The 19833-nt window shown below is 46.5% G+C and overlaps 1 long non-coding RNA gene across 1 annotated transcript in view; it reads left to right on the plus strand.

Annotated features, from left to right (window-relative positions):
• Nucleotides 1-1776: 1776 nt before the first annotated feature.
• The window catches only part of LOC112550743, a 46632-nt gene continuing 28575 nt past the window's right edge, over nt 1777-19833 (plus strand). The window contains exons 1-2 of the long non-coding RNA XR_003094714.1: nt 1777-5144; nt 16650-16693. This is a non-coding gene — a long non-coding RNA (uncharacterized LOC112550743). The remainder of the gene's footprint in view (nt 5145-16649; nt 16694-19833) is intronic.

The raw sequence follows: 19833 nt of genomic DNA on the forward strand, positions 1-19833 counted from the left end.
TGGGTGTCTTCATAGTTTGCACTCTTGTTTTTGTATCTGTAGTGTGTGTGTGTGTGTATGGGGGGGGGGGTCAGGTGTGTGTCCATGGGAGGTGGGCTAAACATATAACCCCAAATTAAAACTGGATTTGGCTCTGAATGTCTTATGTCTGTGGTGAGCTGAACATAGACATGGTGCCCAGAGTTCAGTATTTTCATGGTTTATACTCCATTTCCACATCTGGCACTGGGGTTGGTGATGAGGAATTTGAGGGTGCAACCAAACAGTGTCACCCACATTCACCATAGGGATGCTCCCAAGCACTCACTCCTGCTCATGTATGCCATACCGAGAAATATTGCTTGGGAAGTTGTGACAGTCACTTTAAGATGAGAACAAGTTCTGGGAACAACTCAGGCAGCATTCAGGGAAGATCCTGACTGGAAGGGGGCAGGGCTTGAGGGATATATAAGCCCAGGGCCTGGGGTAGGGACACAGTCTCATCCAGGTAGCTGAAAGGGAAAGACCTCCCAAGCAGGCTTCTGGGAGAGTGACCATGGCTCACACCAAGCACTGAGGGGAGGTAAGGAGGTCCCAGCTGGTCCAGGGAGAGAAGAGGCAGAAGGCCCAGAGAGACAGAGAGCAGGGGATAGAGGGCTTGGAAAGAGGGAAGAAGGCCAGAGGGCCCAGGGAGCAGGTGGGGCCAGGGTGTCTGTAGGTCTGGAGTGGGACCATGGATCAGGAGGGGCTGAAGGCCAAAAAGGGCCATAGTCAGAGACCGGCAGGGATGAAGAGCCCTGGGGTTTCAAATGCTCTAGGAGTGGTGCCAAGGTCTAAGGAGAAGGACCAAAAGCCAGGAGGGTCACAGAGGGAGACTGAAGGGGCCAAAGTGCCTATAGCCAAGAGAGGAACTGCTGAATCAGGAGTCCATAACCTGTAGGGGTGGTTATGATTGATTAATATGTGAGACATCTGCAAGGCAGGGGTGTGGGTATTGGGGATGACAGAGCCCACATAATCAGTCCGTAAGGCGATGAGCAACAATGCTGACAGTCATGAGCTGATTGGACTTGGGAAACCCTGGGGCAGCCTCCTTTTTCTGAAAGTATCATTTCATCAAGGCATGGCAGGAGAGGAGAAGGGGAAATTGCCCAAAGGCAGCCAAGTTGACAGGGACAGAGCGGGTTCCAGGGTCATCATGGCCACCCTGGAGTTGGACCCCATTACAAAAGCCTTCTCTGAGGACAACCCTAGCTGCCACGTACAAACATGCTGCAGACCAAGGTCTTAAAAGTGGCTATGGGAGGAAGTCTGCAGAGCATCATCACTACAGCTCTGGGCTTGGCCTGTGACAGGGGCAGCAGTGGGGAAAACTCAGGTATATTCATAGCGAGACCCACCAGGGACATGGTGTGAACACCCTGATGATTCCCCTCCAGAGCAGGGTCACGAGATGTGGTTCTATCACCTACGTTATGCTGGAGGCCAGACCATGGGCTTAAAACTGTTCTTTCTATCCTTAAAATCTATGCATCTTTTTGGATCTAGACCAAGATTTTGGGGGTCTGTTTTCAGTCCCCACTCCAACAGGAAAAATCTAGCCATTTTTACGGTCTCATTAAAGATTGCATTCAAGAAGATGAGATTTCATAGATTTCATAGACATCAGGGCTGGAAGGGACCTTGGAAGATCATCGAGTCCAGCCCCCCGCCCAAAGGGCAGGAAGTCAGCTGGGGGCATAGGATCCCAGCAAGATAAGCATCCAGTTTCATCTTGAAGGTGTTCAATGAAGGCGCTTGAACCACCTCCGGTGGCAGGCTGTTCCAGACCTTGGGGGCTCGGACAGTAAAGAAGTTCTTCCTTATGTCCAGCCTGAAACGATCTTGAAGTAGTTTGTGACCATCAAACATGAGGTATTCAAACACATGAGGTATTCAAACACTCTCACAGGCAAAGACAGTGGATGATCTGGACCGGATACCAGTCTGGATCATCCTGATACTTTTATGAGATGAAAGAAAAAAGAATGTCCTTCTAATATCTCATTAGACCACAAAACAGCCATTCCCCAGGGCTGTGTGGATGGCATCCGAGAGTTATTGTAAAGAATACAACAGAACATCTAAACTTCTAAATTATCTGGGTGAAAATTCTTGTCTCCTGAGAACATGAGCTCTTCCCCAGTTAATTTTAGTAGAGAATGCCACAAGCTTGAAACTCAATGCCTGTGTTATCAGATCATCTCGCCTTGAATATAGCTCCTCAATGCTCTTCAAATTTCATGCAATACCCAGGTGTTTCAAGCAAAATATGGAGGCATTCGTGAAACATTTGCAAAGGTTTCCACATTTTTTTTCACCAGTTCTAGAGTAAGTTGTCATTTTTCAAAGTTGTATAAATGTCAAAATTTGGGAAAAACTGAGGAAATATTCCTCCTTCTATTTCCATCCATTTCCTGGCCCTACATTAGTTAGTGGTATCCCTCCTGATGAGCATGTGTGGTCTGTGAAGCCTGTGCTTCTCGCATTGCTACTTTGGGTACTCATATATTTTTACACCTCACATTCACATGTTGGGGTTTTTTTTTGATGTGTGCTGTGTGATTGAGTGATTGACGCCTCTTACATCTATGACTAATTTATAGTAATTATAGCAAATTCTTATAAATTAATACATTCCAATGATGTGCAACTGTTGAAAAGGAATGTGTGGTACTGCCTTAAGTGAACTCCATCTTCTGATTATTCCCAGGTCTTCACCAACTTTCCAGCCAGAAGGAGCCAGCCTTGAGATTCCTCTCCCCTCTTGAGGCTGGTCCCAGTATAGGACCTGACCGTGCATAATTCAGATCGTGTGATACTGTGCGCTGGCATGTTTATAGCAGGAGAAAGGACCCATCTTCCCACAAGCCCCAGTGCAGGTGAATCAGTTCCATCTACTGCCATTAGCTCCATCTCTCCTCAACTCCAAGCCAGCATGAAAGCTCCACCTTATCTTAAAATCATAGAAAAACAGGGTTGGATTGGATCTCAGGAGGTTCATGTAGTCCAAGTCCCTACTGAAGGCAGGACCCATATTGTCTAAACCATCTCACACAAATGTCTAACTTGGATTTAAAATATTTCTAATGGTGGAGATTTCACAACTTCTCTAGGAAATTTGCTCCAGTGCTGCACAATCCTTAGAGTTACAAAGTTCTTCTAATATCCACCTAAAATGTCCCTCATTGCAAATTTAAGACCAGTACTTCTTGTCTTGTTCCTGGAAGCCACAGAAAATATCTATCCCCATCTTCTTCCTAACCAGCTTTCAGATACTTGAAGACATTGCTCTCCTTAGTCTTCTCTTCTCCAGACTAAATAAACCCTCTTCTGCCAGCCTTTTCTCCATGTTTCTCAGCCCTCTCATCATTATTGTTGCTCTTTTTGGACTCCTGTCAATTTGTCTACACCTATCTTATGGCATGGTAGATGGATTTGTCTTTATCAGGTGATCCCAACTCTACTTAAACCCCAGAAAATGGAGCAGTTTGAGATGATAAAAGGCTGAAGACTGGATTTCTATCTAAGAAGTACAGAGGACATCTCTTTAGGCAGAAGGAAGAAGAGGCATTAGCCCATGCTGCCAGCCTCTACCACTCCTGAGTTAGATTGTCAGTCACCTGTCAAAGTACTCCATCATTGTCCTTCGTATTTCCCCTGAACACTTTCTCTTGCAGCAATGACTGCAAAAAACCTTGACAACAGTTGGTTGTCCAGAGACCACTTCCTGACATCCTGAATGAAACTGTTGAACTCCCTCTGTGACTGTTTGCATCCACCTGTTGCCTCCTGTCTTATATTCTGGCTGCAAATCCATTGGGAAAGGGCTGTCTTTTGCATCTGTGTATGTACAGCTCCTGGCATATGTAGATCCCATCCATAAGTGATCCTACTAGGTACTATGGTAATGAAAGTTTGAGATGGCACCAATGATGACAACAAAGAATAGCAATGCTAATGCTAACTCCCCCAAAATGTTAGTAGAAGCATTAGAGAAGCTCCCCAAATTGTGCAAATCATTAAAAAAATCATGAGGCATTTGAATACTTGTATTCTGTTTGCTCAAGGCATTCATAAATAAATGACTCCAACCCTGAATGTGGGAAAAAGTGCTGCCGAATTGTCAGGCACAGAATATATTGTAAATATAAAGTAAAACTATACATGCATTGGCATTCGCAGATTCAGTCGAAAGTCACTTTAGATTCACACAGGCAGATTCAACACATTCATCTATCTCACAATATGTAGGGGGTGAGTGGGTAGGGTTCTGTGCGCCTGGGTGCATTTAAACTCAAAGAGGCCATATTTTCTAGCATCCCTCCATGGCCACCAATTCATTAAAAAATAGGGCAGAAGGGGCCCTCAAGAGACCCATCTAATGCAATGGAGATCAGTCTTTTAGAGCATCAAGTCAGGTGCATAAGACCTGGATGCTTTATGAGGCCAGGGATCCCCTTTGCTAGGTGACATGGGGAGGGAGAAAAGGAGGGTGTTGGCTGCCAAGGTCAGAGGGAGGGGAGGGAGAGCAGGGAGTGAATACAACTTACTTCTGGTAAGCAGTGCTTGTCTAGGAAAAGGGTGAGGGAGAAGAAGACGGAGAAAGTAAGGAGCATCTGCCTTGGTGAGGGGAGAGGGAGAGAGCAAGGTGGGCTGTGGAGGGGATCAGCATCGTAGCACAGGGCAGGGAAGGAGATCCGCCAGGCCTAGCTGAATGCTACTGATTCCCCATGCCTGCTGACCAGATCCAGGCACTTCAGGAGCCAGATTTGGCCCACAGGCTATACATTGGGCACCAACCCCCTGCTCCAGGTGGGATCACCCCTATCTAAAATCATCCCAGACAAAAGTCCGTCTATCCTGCCCTATAAACATTTCCAGGGACAGAGATCCCCCAGCCTCTCTAGGTAATCTATTCTGGTGCTTAACCAATGGTAGGGCCAGGGATTTAAAACATGCCCATAGTGGCTGAGATGCTCATATAACCACATGCCTGGGGCTTTAGGAGAGCACATGCATTTCTGGATCAAGTCAGGAGAATGGGGAATGCTGCATGGGAGGACTAAGGCTCATGGCTGGAGCGGTGCAAATGGCCCGGCTATGAGGACCAAGAAGGAGGGAAGGTCAGTCGGGCTGTCTGGGCCCTGGGTTGGGAATAGCGCGGGGGGTGTGCGAGGCGAGGAGGAGGAGTGGAGTGAAGGCATTGGGACTAAAATAGCTCTCAGTGTTTGAGCCGAGGTGGCTCAGCAGAGCTATTTGTAGTAGCCAGGGAGGGGCTGCAGGTCAGGGCCAAGGTGCTTTGGTGGAGAGGCGTGTATGTGTGTGTGGGAGAGGGCTGGATGCTTGCCCAACACTGCCTGGGCTTTGCTTGTCCCAGGACGTGCCGTTACAGCATTTTGCTTTCATGAGCACAAGATTCACTCCCAAGTTGACAAGAATAAATAAATAATATTATCCCCCCCCCCAGACGCACACATCCCCCACTTCCAGAAAAAACAACATCCTATCTGGAGAATGTTTCTTCTTGTCAAATGTGGCCAGGAGACCTGCCAAGTTTGGAGGAGATCTTTTTTTAGCAGGACCATCTGGCTCTTTGGGAGACTCCCGAGGGAGTTGAGCCGGTGGCTTTACATCTGCTGTGGTTAAGCTGCTAATGGATGGACTGTCTGGGCTGCCGCCTTCTCCACTGATTTTCGAGTCCCAGGCCCGAAAATCTATGTCTGAGCCTGATGACCTCTAGTGCTCCTGCCAGAATTACACATGGCAGCAATTTCCATCGCAATATCCCACCATGCAGACGAAGCAAGAGGGTGGGACGGAGCTTGGCTATCCTTTCCTTTGAACCCAGGATGGGAGCAGGGGGAATAATCTTTTTTTTTTGATGAAGCAGCCAAACCAGAAATTCAAGGAAAAGAAAAAAAATCCACTCCAATTGAATCCAAACTGATTTGTTTTTACTGTTTCAATTAAAAAAAAAAAAATTGGGATCAACCTGAGAAAGTTTACCCAGTGTTTATCTGCATTTTGTAACACATTCTTGTATCTCCCCCCACCTTCCTTTTCTAAACCTTGCATGAATTTCTACATGGAAAAAGATGTGTTGAACCAGAAAAAGTTTAATTCTGAAGTTGTGTGTGTGTGTGTGTGGGGGGGGGGGGGGGGGGGGGGTGCGGATGCCTTTTCAGTTTGCAAATGCTGAAACAAAATGTTTTGTTATTTTTTGGACATTTTCATTCCTTTTCTTCCCCCTTTTCGGCAGGAGCTATTTGCTAAAATAAACTTGATTTCCCAAGGGCCCAGGTGTTTTTGTGGGTGTTATCTTTCATTGGACCAACTGCACGCCTGGGATCATGTTAGACAAGCTTTCAAATGCAAGGCATTCTTCACATCTGTAGACCTGATTTCACAAAATAGCTTGGGTATCTGAAAATCCCTATTTCTGCAATGCTTATTTACTGTGTCCCCAAGAAAATATTTCTCTCCTCTTTATTTGTGATACCTGCAAAACATTTGAAATGGTTAGGCAGCTGGCATGTCGATCCCATGCTATTCCTATTATCCTGAATGGTGGCATTATTCTCTTCTCCAGCTCCCTTGATTTGCTGCATATACCTGTTGTGTGTCATCTTCAGCTGTGTGCCAGTCACTATGGGTTGCTGAATGCCACAATGAAAAGAGCTGCAATAGCAACACAGGAAGGATGAATTTTCAGGATGTGCCACCAGCAATGCTTGGCTTGAATAAATACAAGTATTTTATAAATAAATTAGTATTTCTACAGCACTGTAGTGTGTGCACCGAGTCCTGCAACCATCACACCAAGACCTTCGATGTGTATGCCTAGGCAAGAGTATGGAGGAATAGAGGCTGCCCAAGAACTACCACCCCCTTTTTAGACCACTGAGACAAAGTCAAAAAGTCAGACCAAGTGTGGATGTCCAGTGCCTCAATGGTTGTAGCTTCTGCTAGTGAGTAACAGAGAACGGCTGCTGACTCCCTAACACCTTAGTGAGGATGCACTTCTATCAGGGTGATTCCCTTTAGTCTTCCTCCAGCCAAGAAGCACCCACAAAGCAGTGGAAACTAGGGTTTTGAAGCACCTTATACTCTCTTTACTCTGGAGATTGCAGCATTTTATAGGAGCTACCCCACCACGAGTAGCCCTACTGCATTGCCGCCAGGCCCTCCAGTTGGCTGCAGTTTACGGTCATACCCAGGTTTATTATATACAAGTACACACGCTGCCGTGCTCCAGCCAGGCTCCCTCCTAAACTGGGAGCAAGGTAGCCTCCTTTGCACACTTCTTTGGGCTCCCTAATGAGAAGTGGTGAGTGCCAGGGCCAGTTAGCACAACCCCAAGGTAACGAGCCCTCCCATGGCATGGACCATTTTAGGGGCCGCTCACCTGGAGCAGCGTAGCATACTTCCCAGGGCAGTAAGTTTGTCGGGCCAGCATAATTGAAGTGACGTAGGAGGCCATCATCCATGCCGGGAGGAATAAGCAGATTTGGAGGTTTCACTCGATTAACCTCAGCCACTGCCCCATGCCTAAATGTAACCGCTTAAATATAACAAGCAAAACCCAATTGCTTCAGGCAAGGTGAAAGGCAGGCAGGATGGAGGTGACCCCTACTCCTTCACCGTGACATTTCTAGACATTTCCTAGTGAAGGATATCCATGGGTGAGGGAGGACACTGCCCCACCTCTTCTTTGTCTCAGCCAGCTAGTAATAAAGTCTGTCCAGCTTTTCATCTTTGATGGCTTTCCAGCAGGGGCAACTCTTCAGCTTTTACCGCTTTAGCCCAGTGCCCCCAAACTAGGCTACAAAGACTGATTCATTCCTGTTTCATGACCTTAGGAGACTTGGATTTCAGCAGAGCCCTGTCATTTCCACACTGTGTGGCAGCCTCATTGCTTGCCCTTGCTGATAATTTTAGCTTTTAAGAGCTCATTGTTCAGGGATCAAGCATGTAACAGAGTCCTGTCTTTCGCCTGCCAATCTTCCTGCTTTATGACCCAAGCACCTGTCCAACCAGCAGTAAAAAAAAAAAAAGAAAAAGAAAAAAAAAAAACCCCTTATGAACATAACAGGCCAGTAGGAACAAAACCCCAGACTGACTCCTACCCCAGCTGTCTCATGAAGGTGGTTACAGCTATGAATGACTTGAACGGCGACACTTGCCTGCACTCTCGAAGGCTCCTCAATGACCCGCTGCAATAAATAGCAATCAATTGGCACAAGATGCTTCTGTTGGCCCAAAGGATGCCTTTGAGGGACCTCGTGCCATGGGGAAAAGCTAAATATAGTTCCTTTGGCTTCTGAAATGAGCCAGGGTCTTTCTGAGAACTTCTCACATCACATCTCACACGCCTTTTGACAAGGGGAGGTTGCTAAGAGCACATCTTTGCAGGGCTCCAGCATCTGCACTAGCTTTCCAGGAGCAATTCAAGGTGCTGGGTTTGACCATAAATGGTCTGGACCCTATGTACTGAAGGGACTGCCTTCTTCCTCACACCCCATTGCTATTCCCGAGGTCAGACAAGAGCAGCCTCCAGCAAGTAACATCAGTGTGCCAAGTGATTCCCAGCCACTGCTCCTCAGCTCTGGAAAGCCCTCCTCCTTGAGCCACCTGAGTCTGAGCATGGATGTCTTTCAGGAGCTCTGCAAGACCTTGCTATTTGAGCAGGCATGTAGCAACCCAAAGTAGGCTGAGATGTTGCTGAGGCAGGTTTCTATCTTATGTTGATATCCTAGTTCCCATTTCAGTCGTTTTATTGTTCTCCTGTTTTATGGGTATTCTGTTTCTCTTCTTGTAAGCCACCCTAAGCCTCGTTGGCATATATATTGCATAAACAGTCTGCTGGTGTTCGGCTCTGCTCTGCTGATTTATTGTCTCGGAGGACTCAACCCCATCCCACTGGGGTCATGGGCAATGATCCCACGGACTTTAACTGTAGCAAGGTTGCAAGGGACTCCAGCATTTAAAAAGTGCCTAAGTTGCTAAGTAAACAGAAATCCCATTTGCAAAAATGTCTTAGGCTTTTCAATGTGTCAGGTATCCAGGTTGTAGCCAAAAGGCAAAAAGGAATCAGGACTCATGGTAGAGGTGATATATTTTATTAGACCAACTAGTTTGCAAAAAAAAGGTCTTTAATTGCAAGCTTTCGGGCACAAACATCCTTCTCCAGGCATAGGAGAATAAGCTGTAAAAGTTTTCTTGGGTAGCAATGAAAGTTCATATTTCATAGGAGAGTTAAAGGTATGGTAAAATCTCCTGCTTGGAGCATTTAAAAAAAAAACAGTTTAAAAAAAAAAACAACTGTTCCAAACAGGTGATTTTAGCACACCTTCAACTCCTAATGAACTTTCCTTTCATTGCTACCTAGGAGAACTCTTACAATCTTTCCTCCTATGCCTGAAAAAGGGTGTTTGTGCCTGAAAGTATGCAATTAAAGATTTTTTTTTTTTGCAAAAATGTAGTTGGTCTAAAAGATAAAAGATATCCCCTCTACCACAAGTTCAACTTCCTTTTAGGCTTTTTAATGGCTTTGAAAATCTCACCCTTGGTCATCCTTTCCTCTGTCCTTCTACCACAGCTATGTTGTTCTAAAACCAGGCCCATATTATTGTCTGGTCTGTAGCCTGTGTCGATGAAAACTAAATAAGAGTAAAAACCCTTGGTCAATTAAGACCATCCTTTCTAATATCGCCTTGAATAGGTTTAAGCTAGCTTTAAACTCAGCTAAGTCAGAACAGGGGCAGCTGAAGACAGCACTTGCCCCAAGAGCTACCACCATGGAAAAATAGTTTCTACAAAAGATTAACTCATCAAAACCAATTCAACAGGGTGCACAATTATAGACACAGGGGCAACTGTAAATCAAGCAATTATAACTTTTGAGTGCACCCTAAATAACGCTCTTTTAAATGACCCTTGCTGTAATTTTTAGGCTGGCTATAAAAACAGATGGTAAATAATGTTTTAAATGGGTTATTTTAACCGGTGCAAGTCTTGCTTGCTTTCATTCTGGTTGAAGACTAGCTTATTTGTGGCTAGGTTAAACTTGTCCCTAATTGATGGACGGAAATAAACCAGAAGCCTAGCTCCTGTGATCACAGGGACTGGTTCTTTGTCCAGACCCTCTCCGACAGAAGAGAGGACACTTCATGGCTCTTCCTGAGGGATCCTGATTCTGGGGTACAGTGATCCCAACTCACTGGTGCCTAGTAGAGATGCAATTGTATCAGTAAGTCTGGGCATATACCGGGCATGCTTGTTTCATTCATAAGGAACTGGTTTTACTGCACTGTTCCCTGCCTCAACGTTGCTGCTATAGCTGGCTCTACACTAAAAGGCTTTGCTGGTGTAGTATTCTGATATATCTATAGCGGCACTGTGGTCCTAACACAGACATGGCTTGAGAGGCATAGCTCTGTTCCATTTTCAGGAGAAGCTGCTGAGTCTTGTAGTGTAGATGCACCAATAGGCCATGGAAATGGAGAGGAAAAGGGTGTGAAAACCCTTCCTCTTTTGTGGCCCTGTTAAAGGCCCTAGTTGTAGTCCTAGTCCCATGCGTTTCTTTGCGCAACCGCCATGTAAGTCCAGTGTTGAAGGGTGCTAGTCTTCTTGAAAGGGGTGGTGGCGAGGATAGGCCAACAGCCGCCATTTTGCAAGCTTGCTTGAGGACATGTGGAGACCAGCCCAGCAAAGAAAGGGAAGAGCTGTGGGTCGATCGAGCTTTATTTGCATGGCATGATTGTGGTTGAGGCGGTGGGTGTCTCTGTCTTCATGATATACGCTACATCTTGCATTCCCATGGCTCTTTTCACCTTCTGTTTCTTGACCTTATGAGCCCTCTTAAAAGACAGATGGTCACAGATGAGATGCAGCATTTACTGATGGTTTATCACAGCACTGTGGTCACCCTAAAATTCATGGGAACAGCTGGGAAAGCATCCAGCTCCTTCTCTTCAAGTCACCTGGATTAAAGGGGAATATTTGACTGTGTCTACATCAGTGGTTCTCAACCTCTTTTATATTGGTAGGAGCGGGACAGGGCATGCAGAGCCAGCTGCCTCCCTCCCAGGGTTGCCCTGCCACGTAGCTTTAACCCCAGAAGCTTGGCTTTAACCCTGGAAGCCACTTACCTGGGCAGACAGATGGGGGTCCTAGCAGAGGGCTTATGCCATGACCTGGCAGCCAACCCACCATAGCTCAGTACTGGGCCACAGCCTGGTGGTTGCAAACCTCTGGTCTACATTACCTATCTTCTGAGTCTAGGAGCACTTCCAAGAAACAAGTTCCCCTCGCTCCACCCTTTCACCATTCATGCCTGTTCTGCAGAAACCCAAGCTCAGCAATGAGGCAGGAGCCTGAACCCATTTTCCATCTGGGATGTGGGCTTAGGATACTTGAAAGCCACTTAACTGCCCAATGGCCAGGTGTGGGCAAATACAGAAGGGGAGAAAATGGATGTGGCTTGAGAAAATGGAGATGGCTTTTTCCTTGGTGGTGGGAACAGCTCAGCTGATAGGTAGTGAAGACCTAGCCATTGTCAACCACTCACCCTACGGAGCAATGGTGCTCGATCTACAGCCTAGCACCATGAAACAGCTCTGTCCTATGAGCTAACTTCCTAGAGCCACAGAAATGAACACTGCCCATCAGTCCCTCAGTGCCAAATTTCTAGACCCGAGGGCAACCCCATGACCTGAGTGATATGGCCCTGCGTGCCAGATCAGGCTACATTCAATGTGTGATGTTGGGCCAGTGTGTAGGGCTGGTCTGTAGCTGAATCTGGCACGTAGGGTAGGACCAGGGTGCAGGTTCAAGCTCCGTGGACTGATACTGCACACCAAACCCAGGCTGAATTGGGCCTGCAGACCCGCCCTGTGCCACTCATTCAGGACTATGGGGCCAGATGGGATGGACACCAGTGCTATAGAGTCTAGGACACATGGTTATACAAACCGAGCTCCATCCAGTAGAGGCCACTGACACTCTGGCCCCTGCCCCATGTGACATATATTACACAATTGACTGATTAATCATGCAATAAATTTGCTCACATGCAATGTAAGACTGGCCACACATGCCAAGTAATTATCTATAAAAATGTTCATCCAGCTATAAAAAGAGCCAACCAGCTACAGAGTCAGTGCTTGAAAGTGTGTAACAACTTTATAGCTGGTTTAGCTTGAATTTGAACGTGTGGTGGGGCCCTCACACACACCATACAATGTAGCTAAGTCCCATTGTCTCTGTTTCAGAGGTGGGAGAAACTAAACAGAAGCAGCTCTCCCATGGCGAGAGAAGGGATCTGTTCCAGGATCAGGATATTTATTCAGGAGTTCTTGGCTGAGAGGCTGGCCAGACCCCACCTCTATGCAAACCAGGGCTGCAAAAATAACGCAGCCGAATGAATATGAATAAATGGCTTACACGGGGTTTTCTCCTCTGCTGTCCCGTTGACCTAAAAAGCAAACACCTTGCTCAATAAAAAGCTCTGAAGCAGCACCAAGTCCTTGCACTGCGGGAACTTGCTCATATTTCTAGCACAATGCACAAACGCCTCAGTGAGGGTTATATTTGGTTCGCAGACGACATGTTTGCGCGCGGCTGTGGGTCCGTCTGCGGGGGTTGCTGACAATTCGGTCCTGCTCCTGGGGTGCGATGGAAGGACAGAGACTAAGTGAAACCTTTACAGACATGAACAAAAAAAAATTGAGCAGCAAACTGTAGAAACTCCCCGGGATAAACTAAAACCCACGGTTGCGTGTGAAGCAACTTTGCCCAAGATTACATCAAAGAGGCTGCATCTACACTAGACGGGGACTATGCTGTTGTTACCAAGCAGTCATTTAGGCCTTGCATACCCAAGTACTAAATAACTGTGCAGTAAACAGTATTACTGCATAGTAGTGTCCCTGCAAGGCTTTGTGGTGATGGTAACTGCGCAGTAGCTCATTACTACTGTGCACTAGTGTCGTGTCATGGTTTGTGCCCCGCGACACAACTTGCAGTAGTAATGAGCTACTGCGCAATAGTAATGAGCTACTCAGCAGTAAGTGTCTCATGTAGATACGGCCACAATTAGCATGTGCTCAAGATTAGGAAGGACTGGAGAGAAAAGCCGGTGGGGAGAGCAGTGGATAGGGTCTCAAGAGCTGCTTTGCTCCTGGAGATGGAGATATGGGAAATCAGTTTACAGACACCCTCACCCTCACCCTGCTTTGACAAATGATCAGCTAGGTTTGTAGTGGGGGCTCTAGCAGCCAGCACACACCTCTGCCATGTGAGTGAAAGAGTAGCTCCGGTAGCTGGCTGCAGTAGTAGGCTACTGTCCCTAACTGTGATGGGGTACATCCTTGCAAGTCAGCTTGTGGAAACAAGATGCTCATCATTTCCTGTTGGTTGGCTTGAAAGCTGGGGTTGCATGAACTCCCAGCTCCTTGGGAGACGTACTCTGTTCCCCTCTCAGGATCCCCCTTCCTACTCAAAATCTCGTTTATTGGGTGCTGTAGATGCACCGCACCTAGAAAGAGCAACACAGAAGTGGATAGAGCCTCTGGGGCCGTCGAGTCCTTTGTCCTGGGGTCACAAGGACCTCAAGAAATCACCACTTCAAACCCTTGCCCACAACTACAGGGACCAACACCAATAACACGCCACCACCTGCTATAGGTAAAAGCAGGGGAGATGAGGGCCCTGCCAATGGATTACCATTGCAATGATGGAAATAATCGGCTACTACATGCTCAAGCAGACCCAGGAAAAGATTGTGCAATGATGAAGGAGTTCTAAACCTCCCCTCTACAAACTTATATCAGTCTTATTTTAGGGAAACATTCGTTCCTGACCCCAAATTTGGCTTGACCTTGAGCACAGGAGCAAGCCCAGAGCCACTAACTTCCTAGTCTCGGCAAAACCATCCGCACACCCTATTGAAACCCCCAAACCACACGTGCGCATGTGTGAGTCAGCTGGGTATACGTTTAGATATGAACATGAGTGTAGGTGCACATGTGGCTTTGCCTGTCTCCGTGTCTACCCGTCTTGTACCCCTGTGCATTGAGGGGGGGGGGGGGGGGGGGGGGGGGGGTTTGCATGTGTGCGTTCCTACCCACGTGTGGGTGCATTCATACAAGCACACTTCTCTTGGTGGCATGTGTGCTTGGCAAGGCTCTCGCACATGTGTGTTTGGCTGCATGGCATCTACGTGTAAAGGTGTATGCGGCTGAGGGAAGAGGCACAGCTTGAGCCAAGTGTGATGTCTGGAAGGTAGCCGATCACAGGCCACAGAGTAGCCACAGAGTTTGAGCCCAGGAAGAGCTCTGGCTCTGGTCCCCATTTGCAGTCGGGCTGGGAAGCAGGGAGGTCTTGCCTTGGGTGATCTCAGAGGAAATGGAAATGCTGGCTGTAACGTCAGGTGGATTTTGAAAGCTCATTTTCAATGGCGGATGTGTGTAATAGGGAGAGGAGGGCATTTAGGGTCTCTAACGTGGCCTTGCAAGCCCTTTCTATTTGAAAGCCACTCTGTGCTGGGGAACTGTTTTGGGCAGAGCTCTCCGGGGAGGTGGGTTTTGCTGTGGGAACAGCGCGCTTTTCAGCTCTCTTCCTCCATTTCTCAACAGAAATCGAGATTGTTTTCCTGGGCGGGGAGGACGTCAAGTCCGAATCTGCCGCTGTATGAAAAAGGAAGCCCAGAGGAGACAGAAGGGGTCTGGTGACAGGAAGGGACTGCCAGAAAAAACAGCTCCCAGCTGCACCTCCACGCCTACCCCTTCCACTGCCGCCATTAAACATAGGCTGACTGGGCCGCACTGGTCAGGGTTGTTCCTCAGAGAGTTTATTTCCTCCCTCTCTTCCCCTCCTGCTGAGGCAGTCACAGCTTGTGCCTTTGACTGATTTACAATGCATCTAAGCAAGCCACTACCCCCTACACACACTGCTCCCCTCCAAAAAGGGATGTGGAGCTTGGAAAGATCAGACAAGCTAAATATTTTCCTAAGGATGGATGAATGTTTTTTTCCTCCCCTGCAGTCTTGGAGGGTCTCACCACCCGCCAGAGCCCTTGGTCTCTCTTTTCACTCAGCAAATAATTCTCTGCCCACAGAAACCCTCGGGCACCAGTGACATGGGGAGGAGGGCAGGCAAACCAGTTCAGGGTGGAAGTCTCCTGGGCTGAATCAGCCCCTCTGGAAAGGTGCAGATACAGAGTGGCGTAGTGTAAACTCCCCCCTAGGGACAGGGATGAAGTGGGAGGTCAGTAAAACTTCTTTGGAGCCAAGTTGGCCTCCCGTGGAGGGCTGAATATCACCCCGGACATCTAATGCTGCAGTGGTCTGCAAACAGAGAGGCCAAGTGGGTTCAGCTCACTCAAAATACCTTGTGCTCTGTAGGGACCCTCTCTATTCTGTGTGTAGTGGGAGAAGTTGTAATGTAGAGAGGTTCCCTAACAGAAGAGTGAGGGAGTTGGGAGATGGTCCCTTGGTTAGGGAGCAGCAAGCTAGCTAGTTAGAGAGATAGACAATGGGGCTGCAGAGGTTGCCTACTGCTCCACAACTAAAGTTGGATGTTAGTTCTTCTCGTTCGTGGTAGGCCTGTATTTCTTGAACCTGGTGATCACCACATTGTGCTTCCAGTGCTGCAGGATTGGGTCTCTGGGAACGCTTAACTTGACTCTGCTGTTGTTAATAACTGTTGTTTTGTGGCTGAGATATTGGATAACCTTGGGACAATCTTGAGGTGTGGGGTCAGTCCTTAGCTCTGGCACAGGCTTCCTGGCTGATCTTGGGCATCTCACTTGATTGCTTTGTGCCTCAGTTTCCCCCAGGGGATGAACAATTCCTCTCTCCTGTCATTAGACTCTGAGCTGTTTGAGGACGAGTCTCTTTCTCTCATCATGCAACAGAAACCTGATCCAAAGCCGAATGAAGTCAGCCAAAGTCTTTCCATTGACTTGATTGGACTTTGAATTATGCCATGCTGAACATAAAGGAGCCATGGTCTTTTCAAGCACAAACAGAAATAATAATGACCAAACATGAGCAGATATTGCTCCGGTTGCATGTGGAACCAGGCACTGTGTAACCCATTGGTTTCCTTTGACGTGACCTAAGGTGGGGAGTAGCTGCTGGGGGGTGGAAGGAGGGAGTAGGAGGGAGGTGAATGTGGATCTGGCACATGGGCTGGAGGTTGCCAAGTCCTTGTCCTAGAGAAATGGGTAAAACCATGGCCTTCGGCCCCTGTTCTGCACAGGCTAGCTGTAATTTCATTTATCCAGGCCACACCCTACCCTAAGCACCAGACTCTCCCCCATAGGTGACTGGTAGGGGGGGCATGGGGCCAATCCCCCCCCTGACAGGGCCACTGCCCTAGGAGGCTTTTGTGGGTGCCCCCCCCCCCCCAAATCAGGAGGCACTCACGCTCTCCCCTCTTGCAGCACAAGATGGGATTTGTGATTTTGTTACCATTGTTATTACTATATCTTATTGGATGTGAAAGGTGGGAGTTGACTCTGCTCTGCTCCTTGCAACTGAGAAGAAACCAGACTTCAAATTGGTGCCACTTTTCCTCCAAGACTCATGGGTATTCATCTCCCCCTCTTTGTCTTCTCTACACAGTCCTGGAAACTTCTGGAGGCAAGATGCTGAACACCCAGAAGTTGGTGAGTTTGTTCTTTGAATTTATGTAGAGTGACAATGTTAACGTGCAGGGCAAATAGCCAGGGCAACCTTCAAAATAACGTACCATATGATAGCCATTTAGGCATCAACATCATAGAGCTTGTCACATAAAAAAGGAAGCAATTGGGCAAACTCTCTCCCATTTTTTCCAAATTAGAAACATGGCGACATTGTTAAATGTGAGAGATTTTAATCTGATGTATAGGTGGCCAAAAAAGGGAGGGATTCTGAAGAGAAAAAGAAAAGATCTGGAAATCTGAGGAACCTGGGCTTATTTAGTCTGCAGAAGAGAAGACTGAGGGGGATTTAATAGCAGCCTTCACCTCCTTGCAAGGGTGTTGCAAAGAGGATGGAGCTGGGCTGGTCTCAGAGGGGGCAAATGACAGGACAAGGAGCAATGGGCGCAGGCTGCAGCAAGGGAAGTTGAGGTTGAATATTAGGAAAAACTTTCTTAAGAGAGGGGGGATAAAGTACTGGAACAGGCTATGCAGACAGGCAGTGGGGTCTCCATCCTTGGAGGTTTCTGAGACCCGGCTAGACAAAGCCTTGGCTGGGATGATGTAGTTGGGGCTGCTCCTGCTTAGAGCAGGGAGTTGGACTAGATGTGCCCTCCTGATGTCCCTTCCAGCCCTCGTTTTCTATGATTCTATGAGTGATTTGATGTTTTATTCTTTTAATTTTGAATTTTGTTAAAAATTGCAAGAGGCAAGGATTGTCGTGGGTCATATCTTTTATTGGACCAACTGCACTGCTGGAACAGACTTGGACAAACTTATGAATCCAATACAATTGGCATGTTAAAAAAATGCTCATCCTCACCAAATAAATAGCTAGGTTTCCATAAGCACTTAGCCACAGGGCTGGCTGGAACTTTTTCATCTAGACATATTTTTCATTTACGAAAAAAGTATAGATAGATTGATAGATTTTATATATATATATATATATATAAAATCCATCTATCCATCTATATATAATTTTGTGTATATATATATATATATATAATATACAATATATAATATTGTATATAATACAGTTGTATATATATAGTGTATATAATTCAGTTGTAATATATATATAATTTTGTGTGTGTATATATATATATATATATATAAAATGACAAATATGTCTTGATGAAAAAGTTCGTGTGTGTGTGTGTGTGTGTGTGTGTGTGTGTATTTATGGATTTTGATGCAATGCCATTTAGGGAAAAAATGAATTAAAGCATGCTCTTTGGACAAAGTGTTTGGATATTTTTGGTGTGAAATGTAATCATTGTTTATTTCAAAACACAGTGATTTCATTTTTTTAAAACACAGGATCAAAACCCCTTTGAATTGTATCTACATGAGATTTTCGGGGCACTCTGAAATAATTTTCCCTAGGATTTTGTTCTGTGGGAAATGCCAATATTTTTCTTTAGGTTTTGCTTTATTTCAAATGGAGGAAGGAAGGAACGAAGTCAAAATAATGGAATTTGCCATATACCACAATGTCCACTTTGCGTCGAGCCCTTATTCAGCAGGCTGCAAGTGTATGCTGCAGTCGGATATGTGAATGCATCTTGGATTTAAACCTAGCTCAGACACATGTGATTTAGTAGGGTGCCATGGCACCATGGGGCTCCATGAGATCCTTTTACGGGTGCTATGAAATGCTGCACAATATTAGCACTTCTAAATGTGGAAACATGGATCCATGACTCACAAGATACACCTGGAGATTTCAAATGGAAATCCCTACTCTCCAAGGCATTCTGCCCTGCCGTGGGCTTGCTGAGTTCTTTGCAACAGAATATTTTTCTGTGGGCAACAAGCAAGTGAAAGCTGAGAGCTGGCATTTTCTCAGGGGGACCTTGAGTCTGAAAAGGTTGGCAGGGTTCACATGGCGGGGTTCACATACCATAGGATGTGACAATTTTTTTCATCATGCCGGCAGCTGTGAAATGATGCCAACGTGAGAGTTTTCTGCTCCCAGTTGCTACCAATTGTCCTGGGATTCCCATATACCCTCTGCCCCATATTCTTTCCCCCTTTGTTTGCTGGCTTCTGAAACATCCCTGCATCTAGAAAAAAAACCCAGCATTTTTCCAGGCCCATTTGGCTCTCCACCAAAAATAACTTTCCTAGTTTTTTTTTAGCACTAGCTGGGGGCTAAAAGTGTTTTGTGTACATTTTTTTTTCAGGATGAGCTATAAAAAGGGCAACTTTTGCCAATAGCAAGAACCCATTCAGAGGTGTCGGAGATTGGCGATTTAATTTTTAACTGTAAGACAAACAACCAGGCATTTTATAGACCCGGATTCAAATGAGCCCTGACCTTCTCCGACTGAGCCTGTTTCCTTAAACTGATTGCACGGGAGGAGGGCTTTCATGGTAAGGTGGGAAGGGGGCCGTTGGCCAGCAGGTCAAAAGTGCAGCCTGGGTGGCCATTGGAAGCTGATTGTAAATCTGCATATATCACTGTTATGCACATTTGCTGAGTCCTTTTATTTTCTTTCACTTCATCTCCAAGCATATTCATGTAACTCAGCTGCCGGGCATATCTCTGTCCCTTGTGTTTCCAGCTGAGTGGAAGATGAGGCTTGCTAACTAAGCCCTATGCAAAAAATGTAATTTTTTTTATTTTTTAATTTTTTAATTGCTGGAGTAAAGTGTTGTGCAAAGGGAGGGAAGATGTTTCAACACTCAGCCTGGGGTCTGGGAGACCCAGACTTTACTGTCCTACACTGATGAGAACTCTGTGCCCTCCCTTCTCCACCGATCCAGCGGGCAGACAGCCAAGTCCACCCACTCCCATGTCCATTTGAAACATGTTATTTGCTCCTCTTCCAGCCTCAGCTATATCCCCCTTGGCTGAAGGCTTGCAAGGCTGAGGTCTGGAGATGAGAGTATTTATGGAAAAAGGTGTGCTTTGGTCTGCACAGCTGTAGCAGCTTGGTGAAAGGGGGGGAGGGGCACATACATTACTAGCGGTTTCTTAAAATTACCTTTTCCAACATATTTTCCCCTATTTTGACATCATGGTTAAAGAGATGGGTGGGGGGGAACTACCCAGCAGTTATATATTTACCCTCAAACCACTAAATCCAGGCTTGGAAACCTAAGAGGCCATTTCAGAG

Source organism: Alligator sinensis, unplaced genomic scaffold, assembly GCF_000455745.1.
Source record: "Alligator sinensis unplaced genomic scaffold, ASM45574v1 scaffold1298_1, whole genome shotgun sequence".
NCBI lineage: Eukaryota > Metazoa > Chordata > Crocodylia > Alligatoridae > Alligator > Alligator sinensis.